The sequence below is a fragment of the Ursus americanus genome, chromosome 16 (assembly GCF_024610735.1).
Source record: "Ursus americanus isolate L20-20 chromosome 16, mUrsAme1.1.p, whole genome shotgun sequence".
NCBI lineage: Eukaryota > Metazoa > Chordata > Mammalia > Carnivora > Ursidae > Ursus > Ursus americanus.
The window spans coordinates 10358228-10375643 of record NC_142142.1 but is presented as its reverse complement, the minus strand read 5'-3'; positions in this window follow the sequence as shown (position 1 = coordinate 10375643).

Sequence of the window (17416 nt, the reverse complement as noted above, 5' to 3'; positions counted from 1 at the left end):
CCTCCATCATAGAATGTCTAAGACCACATTTGATTTCCCCTCATCTGCCATGCCAAATTTTCCTCTAATCTTTGCCGTCTCAGTGAAGGGTAACTCCATGAACTTGGCTCCTCGGGCCAAACCCGTAGAGTCACACTAGACTCTTTCTTTCTGTCCCCCTCCATCCACATCACTGTTGGCCAATTCTTCTAAATCTCTCCTTTTACATATACACTTTGAACCGAAGTGTAGTCAACATGCAGTAAAATGCACAAATCCGAAGTGTACAGAGTAACGCACCTTCACAAAGTGAACATGCTCACAGAACTACCACTCTGATCAACAAATAGAAAATGACCAGCACTCTGTGTCCTTGCCAGCCACTCTCCTCCTCCCTGTAGGCACCACCATCCTCACCTCTGCTTTTGAACTCCATGAAAAGTGAAGCTTACAGGATATACTCTTTGGGGACTGGCTTCTTTGGCTCAAGATTATATTTTTGAGAGTCATCCATGATGTAGGAAATGGTGGGGTTCAGAGCCAACAGCCAACAAGCAGTTCTTGAGACATCTTTAGTGCAAAAACGTGGTTTTATTAAAGCACAGGGACAGGACCCGTGGGCAGAAAGAGCTGCACTGGGGTTTGTGACTGATTATATACTTTCAAGTTGGGAAAGGGTTAGGGATAGTGTCAGTCTCTAAGGAATTTTGGAAGCAAGGTTTTCAGGACCTCGAGAGAGTAGCTGTTGTTAGGAAAAGGTCATTTATTACTGTCTAATTAAACCTTAGTCATGAGACCCTTCAGATGTGTATCAGTGGGCCATATGCTTGGAGGATGATTGTTAACACGTATCTTGGGGAGGGGCGCCTGGGTGGCTCAGTTGGTTGGGCAGCCTACTCTTGATTTGGGCTCAGCTCATGATCTCAGGGTCTTGGGATTGAGCCTCACATCAGGGTGGGCACTCAGCAGGGAGTCTGCTTGTCCCACTCCCTCTGATCCTCCCCCTGCTGGTGCGCACCTGCTCTCACTCACAAATAAATAAATAAATAAATAAATAAATAAATAAATAAATAAAATCTTTAAAAAAAACATACATATTGGGGAGTAGAGATAAAGGAGGTTTCTAAAGGAATTTTTATATGATAGAGTAGACTTATAGGATCCTGGGGAGGGGTCGGGATAATGTTAAGCTAAGATCGCCTTTTGCCGTTGGCGATGTTTAACATGGAGGCAGCTGAGTCCCTACAGGAAGGTCACTCTGCCTATTTCAAGGACTTGTCAATGGGCTCTAAGTAGTAAGGATATTTAATGTTTGGGTTTGTTGTTTTGTTTTTGTTTTTGTTTTGCCTTTGTTTCCCGTATCCATCTAAATTGTATTTGTAGTACATTTGTTCTCATGGCCATATACGATTTACTGTGTGAGTAAGCCACAATTTACCCATTTTCCTGCTGCGAGGCATTCAAGTTGTCACATGTTTCTGGCTATTATGAATCGTACTGCTATGGACAGTCTTTGCCCCCTATTTTATTGAGAAATACTTGCTGTGCATCACTGTGTAAGTTTAAGGTACACAGTGTAATGACTTGATGTATCTTGTGAAATGATAGCCACAATAGGATTAGTTATGAACCATCATCTCATATAGATGCAACAAAAAGAAAGGAAAATAATTTGTATTTGTAATGAAAACTCTTAGGATCTACTCTCTTCGTAACTTGGCTATGTATAGTACAGCAGTGTGGGTGTTTTTGTCCCTGTCTTTTGGTGCAAATTGGTGTGTATTTCTGTCAAATGTTTGCCTGGGAATAGAATGCTGGGTCTCCTGATATTAACATATAGTTTTCCAAAGCAGTTGCACACATTACACTCCCACAGCCCCACATGGGAGTTCTGCTTGCTTCACATCCTCCTCGACATTTTAAACATTTGAGTGAGTGTGCAGAAGGGCTTCACTGTGGTTCTAGGATTTTCCTAATGCCAACTGAGTTTGAGCACATTTTAATATGTTTATTATTGGCCATTCGGATTTCATTTTCTGTGAAGTCCTTGTTCTAGTCTTTTGTTGATTTAAATATCTCTTGCATTGAAAGGCTGCTTTCCACCCCCACAGCCAGCCCCTTTGACCCACTTGACACCAGCTTTTCTATTGGTCCCTCTGTCACTATGCCACTTGGCCCTCCTACAGTCTCAGCACAGCCGGAGAGACAGCTGGGTCAAAGAGCATGTGAACACTCGAGCTTGGGAATAGTGCCAAACTATTTTCCAAAATGGTGGCATCAGTTTACATTCTGACCGGGAATATGTGAGAGATCCCATAGACACATATGGTGTCTGACCCTTGGTATGGTCAGACTTCGTATTTTTTGCTAGGGTGTGAAGTAATATCTTATTGTGGTCCTGATTTGCATTTCCTGAACACTGATGGTAAACGTGTCTTTACTTGTAGGCATTCCCTCTGCTGTGAAAAGCTCATTCTTGATTTTTACCATTTCTCTGTGGTGTCATTTGTGGGGTTTGCTGAAATTTAAAGAAGCTTTCTGTGCACTTATGCTACTAGTTCTTGGTTGGTTGCCTATATTGTGACTCTCTTCTAATATTTAGCTTGTCTTTTCAGGTGCCATTTGACAAACAAACATTCTTAATTTTAAAATAGTCATGCTTATAAAGTCTTTCGTTCAATAGACATTGTTTGATCTGATTTAAGAAACCTCTTCCCCTCTGCATTTTCCATTAAGAATTTCAAGTTTTGTTTTTCATATGTAAGTTCTTGATTCATCTGGATTTTTATATAGTATGAGTCAGGTTCCACTTTTGTCCTTTAAAACAGATGACCATCTTTTGCAGTTCCATTGTTGAATCCCCCACCCCCACCTTCCTCAATGGTATAATGCACCACCTCTGTTGTCCAACAGCATTCTAAACATAGCAGGTCTGACTTGGAGCTTTTCTTCTCTTTCATTGGTCAATTTCTCTATCTCTGCCAGTGCCACATCATCCTAATTGTTTAGTTCTCATCTCTGGGAGCACAAGCCTCCTCCTTGCTCTTCTAACTTGGAAGTGTTTTTGAATCATCTTAACAAATTCCCAACAAACTCTCCCAAAACAATGCAGTTCATAAAATGTTGAATCTACAGTTCATTTACAGCAAACACATATATGAATAAAAATGAAAGAAAGCAAAAATGGGTTAAATTCCCAGGTCATAATATCCAGCAAAAGAGCAACAGAGACACGCAAAAGAAAACACAAGGAGGAAAATAAAGGTAAGAGCAGAAATTAATGAAATAGAGATTAGAAAAAGAATAGATCTAATTAATACATTAAAAATTTTGTTTCCTAAAGAAATCAATGAAATAAACAAATTACCAGCTGATGACTCAAGAAGAAAAGGAGCGTCACACAAACACAAAATGAGAAAGAATAGTGGAGAAATAATTGAAACAGAAGAAATTTTAAAATTCAAAAGAAATAATGTTGCAAACTTCAATGCAAATAGATTTTCATTCTTGGATGAAATTAATAGTTTCCTGGAAAATATAATTTGCCGAAATGACCCAATTAAAGATAGAAAATTAAACAGATTAATTTCCATGAAGAAACAGAGAAAATTATCAAGGAATTTCCTCCAAAAACATTCCACGTTTTACCAAATCTTTAAAGGCTAGATAGCTCCAATGCTCTGTAAATTGTTTCAAATCATTTAAAATGAAGAAAAACTTCCAAATTCTTTCTTATACAGCAAGTATAACATGGACATTTAGGCAATTTTTTAGAAAGCAGCACACAAAAAAGAGACTATAGACTTACTGGATTACTTATGAATATTAATACAAAGTATTTAAATAAAATACTAGAAATATTATATTAGAAAATACTAGAAAACATTCCATCACATATACTATGAACAGGTGGGATTAGGGAAGTCCTTAATATAATACATGAGACTAACAGATTTTTTAAAAACATTTTTTATCTAAATTCAATTAATTAACATATAATTGGTTTCAGAGGTACAGGCCTGCGATTCATCAGTCTTACGTAATACCCAGTGCTCATTACATCACATGCCTTACTTAACGTCCATCACACAGTTACCCCATCCCTCCACTCTCCTCCCCTCCAGCAACCCTCAGTTTGTTTCCTATGGTTAAGAGTCTCTTACGGTTTGTCTCCCTCTCTGGTTCCATCTTGTTCTATTTTTTCCTCTCTTCTCCTATGATCCTCTGTTTTGTTTCTTAAATTCCACGTATCAGTGAGATCATATGATAATTGTCATTCTTGATTGACTTATTTTGCTTAGCATAATACCCTCTAGTTCCATCCAGATCATTGCAAATGGCAAGATTCCTTTTTTTGATGGCTGTATAATATACATATATATATATATATATATATATATATATATATATATATATATATATATCTCACATCTTCTTTATCCATTTATCTGTCGATGGACATCTGGGCTCTTTCCATAGTTTGGCTATTGTGGATATTGCTGCTATAAACATCGGGGTGCATGTGCCCCTTCAGATCACTACATTTGTATCTTTGGGGTAAATACCCAGTAGTGCAGTTGCTGGGTTGTAGGGTAGCTGTATTTTCAACTTTTTGAGGAACCTCCAGACTGTTTTCCAGAGTGGCTGTACCAGCTTGCATTCCCACCAACAGTGTAGGTCCCTCTGTCACTATCTCCACATCCCCATCCTCACCAACAGCTGTCATTTCCTGACTTGTTAATTTTAGCCATTCTGACTGGTGTGAGGTGATATCTCAGTGTGGTTTTGATTTGAATTTCCCTGATGCTGAGTGATTTTGAGCACTTTTTAACGTGTCTGTTGTCCATTTATATGTCTTCTTTGGAGAAATGTCTGTTCATGTCTTCTGTCCATTTCTTCATTGGATTATTTGTTCTTCGGGTGTTGAGTTTGTTAAGTTCTTTATAGATTTTTGGATACTAGCCCTTTATCTGATAATGTCATTTGCAAATATCCTCTCCCATTCTGTCAGTTGTCCTTTGGTTTTGTCAACTGTTTCCTTTGCTGTGCAAAATCTTTTTATCTTGATGAAGTCCCAATAGTTCATTGTTGCCTTTGTTTCCTTTGCCTTTGGAGACATGTCTAGCAAGAAGTTGCCGCGGCTGAGGCTGAAGAGGTTCTGCCTGTGTTCTCTAGGATTTTGATGGATTCCTTCTCACATTTAGGTCCTTCATCCATTTTGAGTCTATTTTTGTGTATGTTATAAGGAAATGGCCGAGTTTCATTTTTCTGCATGTGGCTGTCCAATTTTCCCAACACCATTTGTTGAAGAGACTGGTTTTTTTTCCACTGGATATTCTTCACTGCTTTGTCGAAGATTAGTTGACCACAGAGCTGAAGGTCCATTTCTGGGTTCTCTATTCTGTTCCATTGATCTGTGTCTGTTTTTGTGCCAGCACCATACTGTTTTGATGATTACAGCTTTGTAGTAGACTTTGAAGTCCAGAATTGTGATGCCATTGGTTTTGGTTTTCTTTTTCAACATTCCTTTGGCTATTTGGGGTCTTTTCTGGTTCCATACAAATTTTAGGATTATTTGTTCCAGTTCTGTGAAAAAAGTTAATGGTGCTTTAATAGGGATTGCATTGAATGTGTAGATTGCTCTAGGTAGCATAGGCATTTTAACAATATTTGTTCTTCCAATCCATGAGCATGGATTTTCCATTTCTTTGTGTTTTTTCCATTTCTTTGTGTCTTCCTCAATTTCTTTCATGAATGTTCTATAGTTTTCTGAGTACAGATCCTTTGCCTCTTTGGTAAGGTTTATTCCTAGGTATCTTATGGTTTTGGGTGCAATTGTAAATGGGATCAGCTCCCTAATTTCTCTTTCTTCCGTCTCATTGTTAGTGTATAGTAATGCAACTGATTCTTGTGCATTGATTTTATATCCTGTCACTTTGGTGAATTCTGGTATGAGTTCTTAAATTTTGGGGTAGTGTCTTTTGGGTTTTCCACATAGAGTATTATGTCATCTGCAAAGAGTGAGAGTTTGACTTCTTCTTTGCTGATTCGGATGCCTTTTATTTATTTTTGTTGTCTGATTGCTGAGGCTAGGACTTCTAGTAATATGTTGAGCAACAGTGGTGAGAGTGGACATCCCTGCCATGTTCCTGACTTTAGGGGAAAAGCTCTCAGTTTCCCCATTGAGAATGATATTCACTGTGGGCTTTTCATACATGGCTTTTATGATATTGAGGTGTGTTCTCTCTATCTCTACACTGTGAAGAGTTTTAATTGAGAAAGGATGCTGTACTTTGTCAAATGCTTTTTCTGCCCCATCAAGAGGATCATATGGTTCTTGTCCTTTCTTTTATTTATGTAGTGTATCACATTGATTGATATGCAAATGTTGAACCACCCTTGCAACCCAGGAATAAATCCCACTTGGTCGTGGTGAATAATCCTTTTAATGTACTGTTGAATCCTAGTGGCTAGCATTTTGGTGAGAACTTTTTGTCATCCATGTTCATCAGGGATATTGGTCTGTAATTCTCCTTTTTGGTGGGGTCTTTGTCTGGTTTGGGGATCAAGGTAATGCTGGCCTCATAGAAAGAGTTTGGAAGTTTTCCTTCCATTTCTGTTTTTTGAAACAGCTTCAGAAGAATAGGTATTAATTCTTCTTTAAATGTTTGGTAGAATTTCCCTGGGAAGCCATCCGGTCCTGGGCTTTTGTTTGTTGGGAGATTTTTGATGACTGCTTCAATTTTCTTGCTGGTTATGGGTCTGTTCAGGTTTTCTATTTTTTCCTATTTCAGTTTTGGTACTTTGTACATCTCTAGGAAGGCATCCATTTCTTCCAGATTGCCTAATTTGTTGGCATATAGTTGCTCATAATATGTTCTTATAATTGTTTTTATTTCTTCGGTGTTGGTTGTGATCTCTCCTCTTTCATTCATGATTTTATTTATTTGGGTCTTTTCTCTTTTCTTTTTGATAAGTCTGGCCAGGGGTTTATCAATCTTATTAATTCTTTCAAAGAAACAGCTCCTAGTTTCATTGATCTGCCCTACTGTTCTTTTGGTTTCTATTTCATTGATTTCTGCTCTAATCTTTATTATTTCTCTTCTCCTGCTGGGTTTAGGCTTTTTTTTGCTGCTCTTTTCCCAACTCCTTTTCATGTAAGATTAGGTTGTACATTTGAGACCTTTCTTGTTTCTTGAGAAAAGCTTGTATTGCTATATACTTCCCTCCTAGGACCACCTTTGCTGCATCTCGAAGATTTTGAACAGTTGTGTTTTCATGTTATGAATTTTTTTAATTCTTTAATTTCCTGGTTGACCCATTCATTCTTTAGTAGGATGCTCTTTAGCCTCCATGTATTTGAGTTCTTTCCAAATTTCCTCTTGTGACTGAGTTGCAGTTTCAAAGCACTGTGGTCTGAAAATATGCAGGGAACGATCCCAGTCTTTTGGTACCAGTTGAGACCTGATTTGTGACCCAGGATGTGATCTATTCTGGAGAATGTTCCCTGTGCAATTGAGAAGAATATGTATTCTGTTGCTTTAGGATGGAAGGTTCTGAATATATCTGTGAAGTCTATCTGGTCCAGTGTGTCATTCAAAGCCCTTATTTCCTTGTTGATCATCAGCTTAGGTGATTTGTCCATTGCAGCGAGGGGGTTGTTAAAGTCCCCTACTATTATTGTATTATTATTGATGTGTTTCTTTGATTTTGTTATTAATTGGCTTATATTTTTGGCTGCTCCCATGTTAGGGGCATAAATAATTACAGTTGTTAGGTCATCTTGTTGGATAGACCCTTTAATTATGATATTTTGCCCTTCCTCATCTCTTATTACAGTCTTTGGTTTAAAATCTAATTTGTCTGTTATAAGGATGGCCACCCCAGCTTTCTTTTGATGTCCATTAGATGATAAATGGTTTTCCACCCCTTCACTTTAAATCTGGAGGTGTCTTTGGGTCTAAAATGAGTCTCCTGCAGACAGCATATCAATGGGTCTTTTTTTTTTCATATACAATCTGTGTCTTTTGATTGGGGCATTTAGTCCATTTACATACAGAGCAACTATTGAAAGATATGAATTTAGTGCCATTATATTACCTATAAAGTGACTGTTACTTTATATTGTCTCTGTTGTTTCTGGTCTATGTTACTTTTGGGCTCTCTCTGCTTAGAGGATCCCTTTTAATATTTCTTGTAGGGCTGGTTTGGTGATCACAAATTCTTTAAGTTTCTGTTTGTCCTGGAAGATTTTTATCACTCTTTTTTTTTTAAGATTTTATTTATTTATTTGAGAGAGAGACAGCCATCGAGAGAGGGAGCACAAGCAGGGGGAGTGGGAGAGGAAGAAGCAGGCTCCTAGCAGAGGAGCTTGATGTGGGGCTCGATCCCATAACGCTGGGATCATGCCCTGAGCTGAAGGCAGACGCTTAACGACTGCGCCACCCAGGCGCCCCTTATTACTCTTTCTATTTTGAATGTCATCCTAGCTGGCTAAAGTATTCTTTGCTGCATATTTTTCTCATTTAGCACCCTGAATATATCATGCCAGTCCTTTCTGGCCTGCCAGGTCTCTGTGGATAGGTCTGCTGCCAGTCTAATGCTTCTACCCTAGTAGGTTACCAATATCTTGTCCCAAGCTGCTCTCAGGATTTTCTCTTTGTCGCTGAGATTTGTAAGTTTCACCATTATACGTCGCGGTATTGATCTATTTTTACTGATATTGAGGAGGGTTCTCTGTGCTTCCTGGATTTTGATGCCTGTTTCCTTACCCAAATTAGGGAAGTTCTCAGCTATAATTTGCTCCAGTATACCTTCTCCTCCTCTCTCTCTTTCCTCTTCTTCTGGGATCCCAATTATTCTAAAGTCTTTCACTTTACGGTATCACTTATCTCTCGAATTCTTCCCTCATGATTCAGTGGTTATTTATTGCTCTTTTTCTCAGCTTCTTTATTCTCCATCACTTGGTCTTCTGTATCACTAATTCTCTCTTCTGCCTCATTTATTCTAGCAGTTAGAGCCTTCATTTTTTATTGCATCTCATTAATAGCCTTTTTGATTTCAACTTTGTTAGATCTTAGTTCTTTCATTTCTCCAGAAAGGGATTCTCTAGTGTCTTCTATGCTTTTTTCAATCCCAGCTAGTATCTTTATAATCGTTATTCTGAAGTCTAGTTCTAATATCTTACTTATGTCCATACTGATTAGGTCCTTGGCAGTCAGTATTGTCTCTTGTTCCCTTTTTCTGAGGTGAGTTTTTCCATCTTGTCATTCTTTCCAGAGAAGAACAGATGAATGAGAGAACAAAATACTAAAATGGCAATGACCCCAGAGAAATATACACTAAACAAATCAGATGAGACCTGAAACCAGGAAAAAGAAAAAAAAGAGAGAGAGAATATAATCAGACAGGTGAGCAGAATAGAGCAATATACTGGATTCTGTGAGTATTTTGGTCTGTTTTTTAGAAAACTTGATCCCATTTGTAAAGAAAGAAAAACCTGTATATGTATAAAAGTAAATACAATGATAGAATAGAATGTAACTATAAAAATGGAAATTAAAAGACCAGAATAAAACAAAAGAGAAAAAAACAAAAACAAAACAACAACAAACAACAACAACAACAACAACAAAAAAGGAAGGGATATAAACAGACAGGTGAACAGAACAGAGCAATACACTATCTCCCGAGTGTATTTTGGTCAGTGTGTTAGAAGAAACTACACCTCAAAATTGTGAAGAAAGAAAGACTTATATATACAAAAATAAAATTAAATACACTGAAAGGACAGAATGTAACTGTAAAGATGAAAATTTAAAGACTTTAGGAAAACAAAAAAAAAAGGAAGAAAAAGAAAAAGAAAACAACAAAAAAGAGGATATAATCAGACAGGTGAATAGAACAGAGCCATACACTAGATTTTGGGTGTATTTTGGTCTGTTAGAAGAAACTGCATTCTAAAATTGTAAAGCAAGAAAAACATATATATACATATATATATGATTAAATACAATGAAGGGATAGAGTGTAACTGTAAGAATGAAAATTAAGAAAGATTTTAAAAAGGAGTTGATAAAATAAGAAATTGGTTGAAAAGGGAAAGAAAAAAATTTTTTTAATTGAAGTTGAAAGACTAAAGAATCGTGGGGAAAAAGCCATCAGTGCTATATTCCCTATATTCCCGTAGCACTGGAGTTTTGCAGTTCTCATTGATCGATAAACTTGGCCTTGGCTGGCTGTTCTTGGCTGGCTGTTCAGGCTGATCTTCTGGGGGAGGGGCCTGTTGCGTTGATTCTCAGGTGTCTTTGCCCCAGGCGGGATTGCACTGCCCTTGCCAGGGGCCTGGCTAAACCATCTGCTCCAGGTTTGCTCTTCGCGGCTTTTGTTCCCTGAAGGCTTTCCATACAGGTTTAGAGGACCAGAACGAAAATGGCGGCCTTCCAATCTCCAGTGCCGGAGCTGAGAGCTTGGGGGCCGCCCCCTCCTCAGTGCACCCTCAGAGAAAAGCAGTCAGCCACTCCTGTCTCCCTGGTCTCTGGCCACTCTCCGCGCTCACCCGGCCTGTGACCAAGCACTTCTGTCTCTGGCACACAACCCCGTTTGGTGTCTCCAAACCCAGTAGATCCCTGCGGCGGGCTCCCGCACCGCTGGATCCGGGGGAGGAAGGTGAGTCTCCCCAGATCTGCTGCTTTTTGGGCCCCTGCTCAAAGAGCAGTGGCCTGACTGCCACGGATCATGGTTCACAGTTTATGGCCACCATGAGCTGAGAGCCCACTCGGATACCTGGGAGCTCTGCTGCACTCAGGCACCCCCAGGCTTCCTTGCTTGCTTTTTTTTTTTTTTTTAAGATTTATTTATTTGAGAGAGAGAGAGCATGAGCCAGTGGGGGGCAGAGGGAGAAGCAGACTCCCCACTGAGCAGGGAGCCTCTTGCGGGACTCGATGCTGGGACTCCAGGATCCTGACCTGAGCCGAAGGCAGACGCTTAACCGACTGAGCCACCCAGACACCCACCCCCAGTCTTTCTGTGACCCCGAGGGTCCTGAGACCACACTGTCCCAATGAGGGTTCCACCCCCCGCTTAGCCTCCAGAGCAATGTCCCTCACTGGAGCGGACTTCTAGCTGATTGAGGATCCCCCCCCCACCCCTGCCACGGTCTATCTTCCTGGATATCGCCTCAGATTCACTTCTCCGCATGGCACGTCCTACCTTGCAGAAAGTAGTCGCTTTTCTGTTCATAGAGTTGCAGCTATTCTTTTCTTCCATCTCCAGCTGAGTTCGCAGGTGTTCAGAATGGTTTGATAGCTGTCTAGCTGAATTCCTGGGACCAGACGAAATTAAGGTCTCCTACTCCGCCATCTTGGACTCCCGAGATCAGTAGATTAAAGAGGAAAATTACATGGTTATCTCCATAGATGCTGAAAAAGCCCTTAAAGAAAACACAGCATAGAATGGAACTGATGTGTCTTCTTAGTATAATAAAATACATGCTTTGTTCCTAAAGCTAGAATTTTACTAATTGGAGAAATACTAGAGAACTGACGTGTCTTCTTAGTATAATAAAATACATACTTTGTTCCTAAAGCTAGAATTTTACTTATTGGAGAAATACTAGATTTCCACTAAAATCAGAGGAGGACCTCTACTAATCGACATTGTACTGGAGGCACTGACAAAGCAGAAAAATCAATAAGAGCGCAAGAATTAGGGAGAAATGGAGTAAGTCTGTCCCTTGCATATGATAGGATTGTGTAACTGGCAAGCCCTGAAAGTATTTTGTATTTGTCTTTATCTTTATCATTTCTGGAGTTCCTCACATCTTTGTTTAAACCCAAGCTTTTCTTGGTATCATACTCCTTCTGCTTGAAGAACTTCCTTTAACGTTTCTTATAGCACAAGTCTGCTGGAATTAATTCTCTTGGCTTTTGGCTAAAATCTGTATTATTATTTTTTTTAATTTTGAAAGCTGTTTTCACTGGTAATAGAATTTGTGTTGATAATTTTTTTCCCCTTTCAGCTCTTTAAAGATGTAATTCTTATCTTTGTAGCTCTGTATGTAATGTATCTTTTTCTCTGGCTGCCTTCAAGATTTTCACTTTGCCTTTGGTTTTTTAGCAGTTTTAATATAAGGTGTCTAGATTTTTAAAAAATTATCCTGTTGATTCTCTGTGTTCTGGGTTTATGGTTTCATCTTTCATTATTTTTGGAAAATGTTCAGCCTATCTATTTAAATACTTGTTCTGCTCTGTTCTTCTCCTTCTGGGATTTCAATTAGATGGATGTTAGACTGATATTGTATAGCTCTTGAAGGCTCGGTTTGTTTGTTTGTTTTTACTCCTTTTTCTCTTTGTGTTTCAGTTTGGGTAACTTTTATTGACCTGTCTTCAAGTTCACTGGTCCTTTCTTTGGATGTGTTGAGTCTTCTGAGGAGCTCAGAAAAGTTCTTCATCTCTGTTTTTTAGTGCTAGTATTTCCACTTGACTCTTTCTTATTGTTTCCATCTCTCTGTTAATTTTAACACTATGATCTCAGCACAGCAACCTGCCTATCTTTGAGACACACACTCTCTTGGTCCCCTATGTTCCTCATCAGCAAAGGAGCTTCTTCCATTCATTCCCTCCCTGCCAGGTCTCCATGGGTTGGGTGCATCCCTCCCCTTAGCTCCTGTCAGATAGCCCACTCCTTATAACCATTCCCCCAGGCTCCAGTGATAGCTCCCTCCCCTGGCTCTGTAATGCCCGTGAGGGCAAGATCCCCTTGGTTTGGCACACAGTAGACACTAATGTATTTATTGTATGAATGAATAATGAATGAATGAAAGTATCTGAAACATCAAGTGTTGGGGGAATGGAGGGTGACAAGCATGGAATTAGGAGTTGAATTAGGACCACTTGGTAAAAGGCCTTGAATACCTCAGGGCTCCCACCCAGCAGGCTGAATTGCCTACTAGAAATAACCAAACACACCTGGGACCAAAGCTAAGTATTACAGGTGGACTACAGAGTGCTACAGCTGCTGGGTGCTGAGTCCCCACCCATATGGACAAGGCCCTGACTGCTCTGCCATCCTGGAGGCCTCTTGCCTTTAGCAGAAGATAAAGGGAAACTTTTTTGACAGTTTGGCCAGAGCCCAGGATTTCTGTCTATGCTGCCGGCTTTATGCTGGGCACAGAAGAAAGATGTGGAGTGGTCCCCGCTCCGCTCCTCATTCCCTAGGTGACTTTAAGGAAGCACAGACTCTCTCTGGGCCTCCCTTTCTACATCTGTACAGTAGAGATGGGGTTAGAGGTATAGGTGAAAGAAAAGAGGGAAAAGGGAAGGAGACGAGGAGATGGGGTGGGGGGAAGAGGAAAAGAAAACCAGCAAGTACCAGCCTTGGGGAGGTGCTCCCTCTGGTGGTCATTCTGAGGAGCTGCGTGCAGCGTGGACTTCCTTCTAGGTCAGGCCCGCCAGTGCTCTGGAGAAGCCTGGAGAACAGGCAGAGCTGTGAGGGGACTTACTCACTGAGATGGCTAAGGGATCTGTTTCTGTTGGCTTTGGCTGGAGAGGAGCTAGGTCTGTCCCTTTCCCGGCCTTGTCAGGGTGGTGAATTCTAGGCCTGTCATCATCTGTTGAGCCCCTACTTGTGTGTCTGGTGCTTTGGGGTGTAGTTCTCTGAGGAAGATTTAGTATCTCATTTTACAGAGAAGGAAACAAACTCAGAGGGCCTAAACAGGTTTCTCCAGCTCACCACACGAGCATGACCTTGTTTGGTTGGTTGGTTTTGTTTGGGTTTTGTTGGTTTTAAGACTGTTGGGGACGCACATAGGTCCTGGCCCTCTTCTCCCCTCATTCACACTCTCCCTGGGTGACCCGGCTGGTGACATGGTTGCTCCTTCCACCTTCACCTCTCCTCTGGGCTCCAGACTGCCACCTGACGTCTGTGCTCACACATCCCCAAGGCGTCTCACAGCTGGCACGTCCGTTCGAGTGCGGACTCCCGGTTCTCTTGCCACCCTCGCCCCCATACTGCACTCCTTCGCCCCTGCCAGTCTTCCCCTGCAAGAAAACAGCACGTCATCTGCCCCGTCGTTTGAGGCAGAGATCCAGGAGATGTTCTAGATTCTCCCTTAGCTGGCCGCTCACCTTCACCCATCAGCAACTCCTGTCACATCTAGTTCCAAACACCTCCCCCTCACGTGTCCCATCTCCATTCTCCATCTCCCAGACCGTCACCTGCAGGCCCCACCGCACCAGCCTCTGGACTGACGTTCCTCCTCCTCTTCTTAGTTTTTCCCTCAGCAAATGGTTCTTGGGTGCACAGGTGCTATTTACCAGGTACTCCTTTGGTCACTGGAAACAAGGTAGGAGCAGGACTTACCCTCTGGCCTCTAATAGGCAAATCTATGTTGTTGCTGTTGCTATTATGCAAATTCCCCGCTTAGCAACTATACGATGCCTTCCAAACTTTTCACTTTGGCTCCCAAGTACCTATGTGATCTGGTCTCTCCAGGAGCTTCTCCTGCCAAACTTCTCCTCTTCTCCGTCCCTATGCCTATGATTTAGGCACACTGCTCTCCTTTCATCCTTTCACTCCCTTAACTATGCCATCCCCTGCCACCTGGGGGCCTCTACTCATGCTGTCCCTCTGCCTAGAGTGTTCTCTGCCCAACCGCTATTCCTGTGTCCTCCTCCTTCAGGTCTTGGTTAAATGACACCGTTGAAAACCACACGTAATTCCCTCTCCTTGCGTTCTGGATGGTTCCTCCACAGCCCTTATCTCAATGGGTAGTATTGAAATCAATAGTCTTTTATATTTTAAAAATAAACAAAAAATAATAATCTTTTACATTTATCTATTACATAGTGGTAAGCTCCTGTTGGGCAGGAAACATGGTTATATGATTCACCAACCTATACCCGGCACCTAGCACTTAACAAGGAGCATTTATTGAATAAAGGAACGTGAAACTAAGGCTCTCTCCCCCCCACTGAGCTTTTCTGAGAGCTGAAGGAAGACCTACTCCCCTGAGCCTTCTTTTCTTCAGGCTGAACACCCCAGGAATTAGCCTGGTCCACGGAGCACTGCCCAAACTGTGTTCTGTGGAACGTTACTATCTCAGAAAAGTTTCATGAATTGAATTTAGAGAGTCAGTACATGGCATGGTAAAGGCTCTGAGAAGTCCTGCTGTAAAGAGCCCATTTAGCTCTGTTCATCCCTACCGTCCCCAACCTTGTCTGCCTAATTGGTGGAAGACAATTTAGTTAGAAACTAGGCAATCTCTGAGCTCAGGGGCGGTGGCCAGACTCTGCACAGCGAAGGCAGCAGAGTGAGCCAGGAATAGGGACTGAAAGCTGGGCCTTGGATCAGACAGGCTCCCAGGGTCTGAGTGTGGTTCTCCGTGTCCTGGTGATGACACACATGCTGGGCACTACTGACTGAATAATGACCCTCAAAGATGACCACAGTGTCACCACCAGATACTGCGCACGTGGCCAAAGGGACCATGCAGGTGTAATTATTAAGGAGTTTGTGATTATCCTGGAGTATTCTGTATTATCCACATGGACCCAGTATGACCACAAGGGTCCTTGTAGGAGGGAGGCAGGGGTGAGTGTCCCAGGAGAAGGAGAGGTAATGATGGAGCCGCAGGCAGGTGTGAACTTGGAACACAGAGGAAGGTCCACAAGCCAAGGAACATGGACAGCCACGAGGAGCTAAAAAAGCAAGATAGCAGATCCCCCCTCGGGGCCTCCAGAAGGAACACATCTTGCCGATCGATACCCTGATTTTAGCCTAGCGAGGCTGTTTTCAGACCTCTGACTTGTAGAACTGGAAGAAAATACACTTGTGTCGTTTTAAACCACCAAATTTGTGGCAATTTGTTCCAGTAGAGATAGGAAACTAACACAGCCCCTTGTAGGGGTTCAATAAGTGTTGGTTCTGAACTTTTTCTTTTCTCTTGAACAGCTGTAGCAAAACCCTTATATAATAATCTAGGCTCCAGGGGCACCTGAATGACTCAGTCAGTTTAGCGTCTGACTTGATTTCAGCTCAGGTAATGATCTTGGTGTCGTGAGATCAAGCCCCACATCTGGCTCCACGCTGGGTGTGGAACCTGCTTAAGATTCTCTTTCTCCTTATCCCCCTGACCCTCCCCCTTTCTCTAAAAAAAAAAAAAAAATCTGGGCTCCATGAGCTAGCCCGGTGCTCTCTGTACTAGAATGACTCTCTCCCATATGTACCCCACACAGCCTTCCAGACTCCATCCAAATGCCACCTCTACCAGGAGGCTTGCTATGTCCCCACCACACCTACCAGGCAGAAGCAGAGACCCACAGCACTTGAGAAAGGGATCCCTTCCCCTCACAGCACAGCTACCCTCATCCATGTCTCATTCTCCACCAGACTGTAAACATCAGCAGAGGTTTTGTGCATGGAAGGAGTGGGTGGTGTAGTAGGGGAAAGCCCCAGGTGAAAGGGCTCCGCTTTATGGTCCTCCTGGCTGGGTGCCCTCATCTGTGTCTTTACCTAGGGCCCACCTCGTGAAGCCAGCATGTCACTTTGCATCCTGGATGGTTTCCTTTGGACATCCCACAAGCTCTTCAAGCCCAGTATGTTTGCATGGTGTGAAGCGACAGTGCTTCTCCCACATTCCCTGGCCACAACTGGCACCACCACCCACCCCTCCAGGACCCTGAGGCTACCCAGGACTCTTCCTTTTCCTTCTTTCCACATCCAGTATCTACCTTCGGCATATCTCTCAAGTCCATCTTCTTCCTCTGTCTCCACTGCCCCTGGTGCGGCCCAGAGACCCCCATCACCTCTTCCCTGGACCCTGCTCTAGCCTCCTCCCTGGTCTTTCTGCTCCAGGATGGCCCCAGCCAGCTCCTTCTCCACAAGCAGCCGCCAGGGGGCGTAGTTAGAAGCCACATCGGAGCACGTTGCTCTCCTGATTCAGGCAGAGCAGAGGACAGACCACAGCTGTTGATGGCAGATGGCCCCCGGCACGTAGCAGCCTACTGAATTGTGATCCCCAGTTCCACCAAGAGACCGGCTCTAGCATCCTTCCTCTGTGGCCACCTCTGTGACCCAAAGGGACCTTGCATGGCAAGGCCAGCCAAGTCCTTCTCAGGCCTTCATAGGCCAGAGACCCAGCCTCATCATGACAAGCGTCATAAATTTCTCCTGCATCAAATATCATGTACTGCAGTAAACGTTTTGAAAAGGATTTTTATAATTTCGAATTTTGTGAAGAGCAAATTAGTCATTTTGTTTTGTAACTTGAACTTAACTATAGTTATTATAACTACGTAAGAATTGGTTTGGGTTGCCCGTGCCTAGTTGACATCATAGTGCATTTGTAGACATTTTAATTCAACATTTGTTAATTTTGATGCTGCTGTTTTTCTGCTCACATTTTGGAGTCAATGTAGTTTTCTTCCCAGGGCTTAAA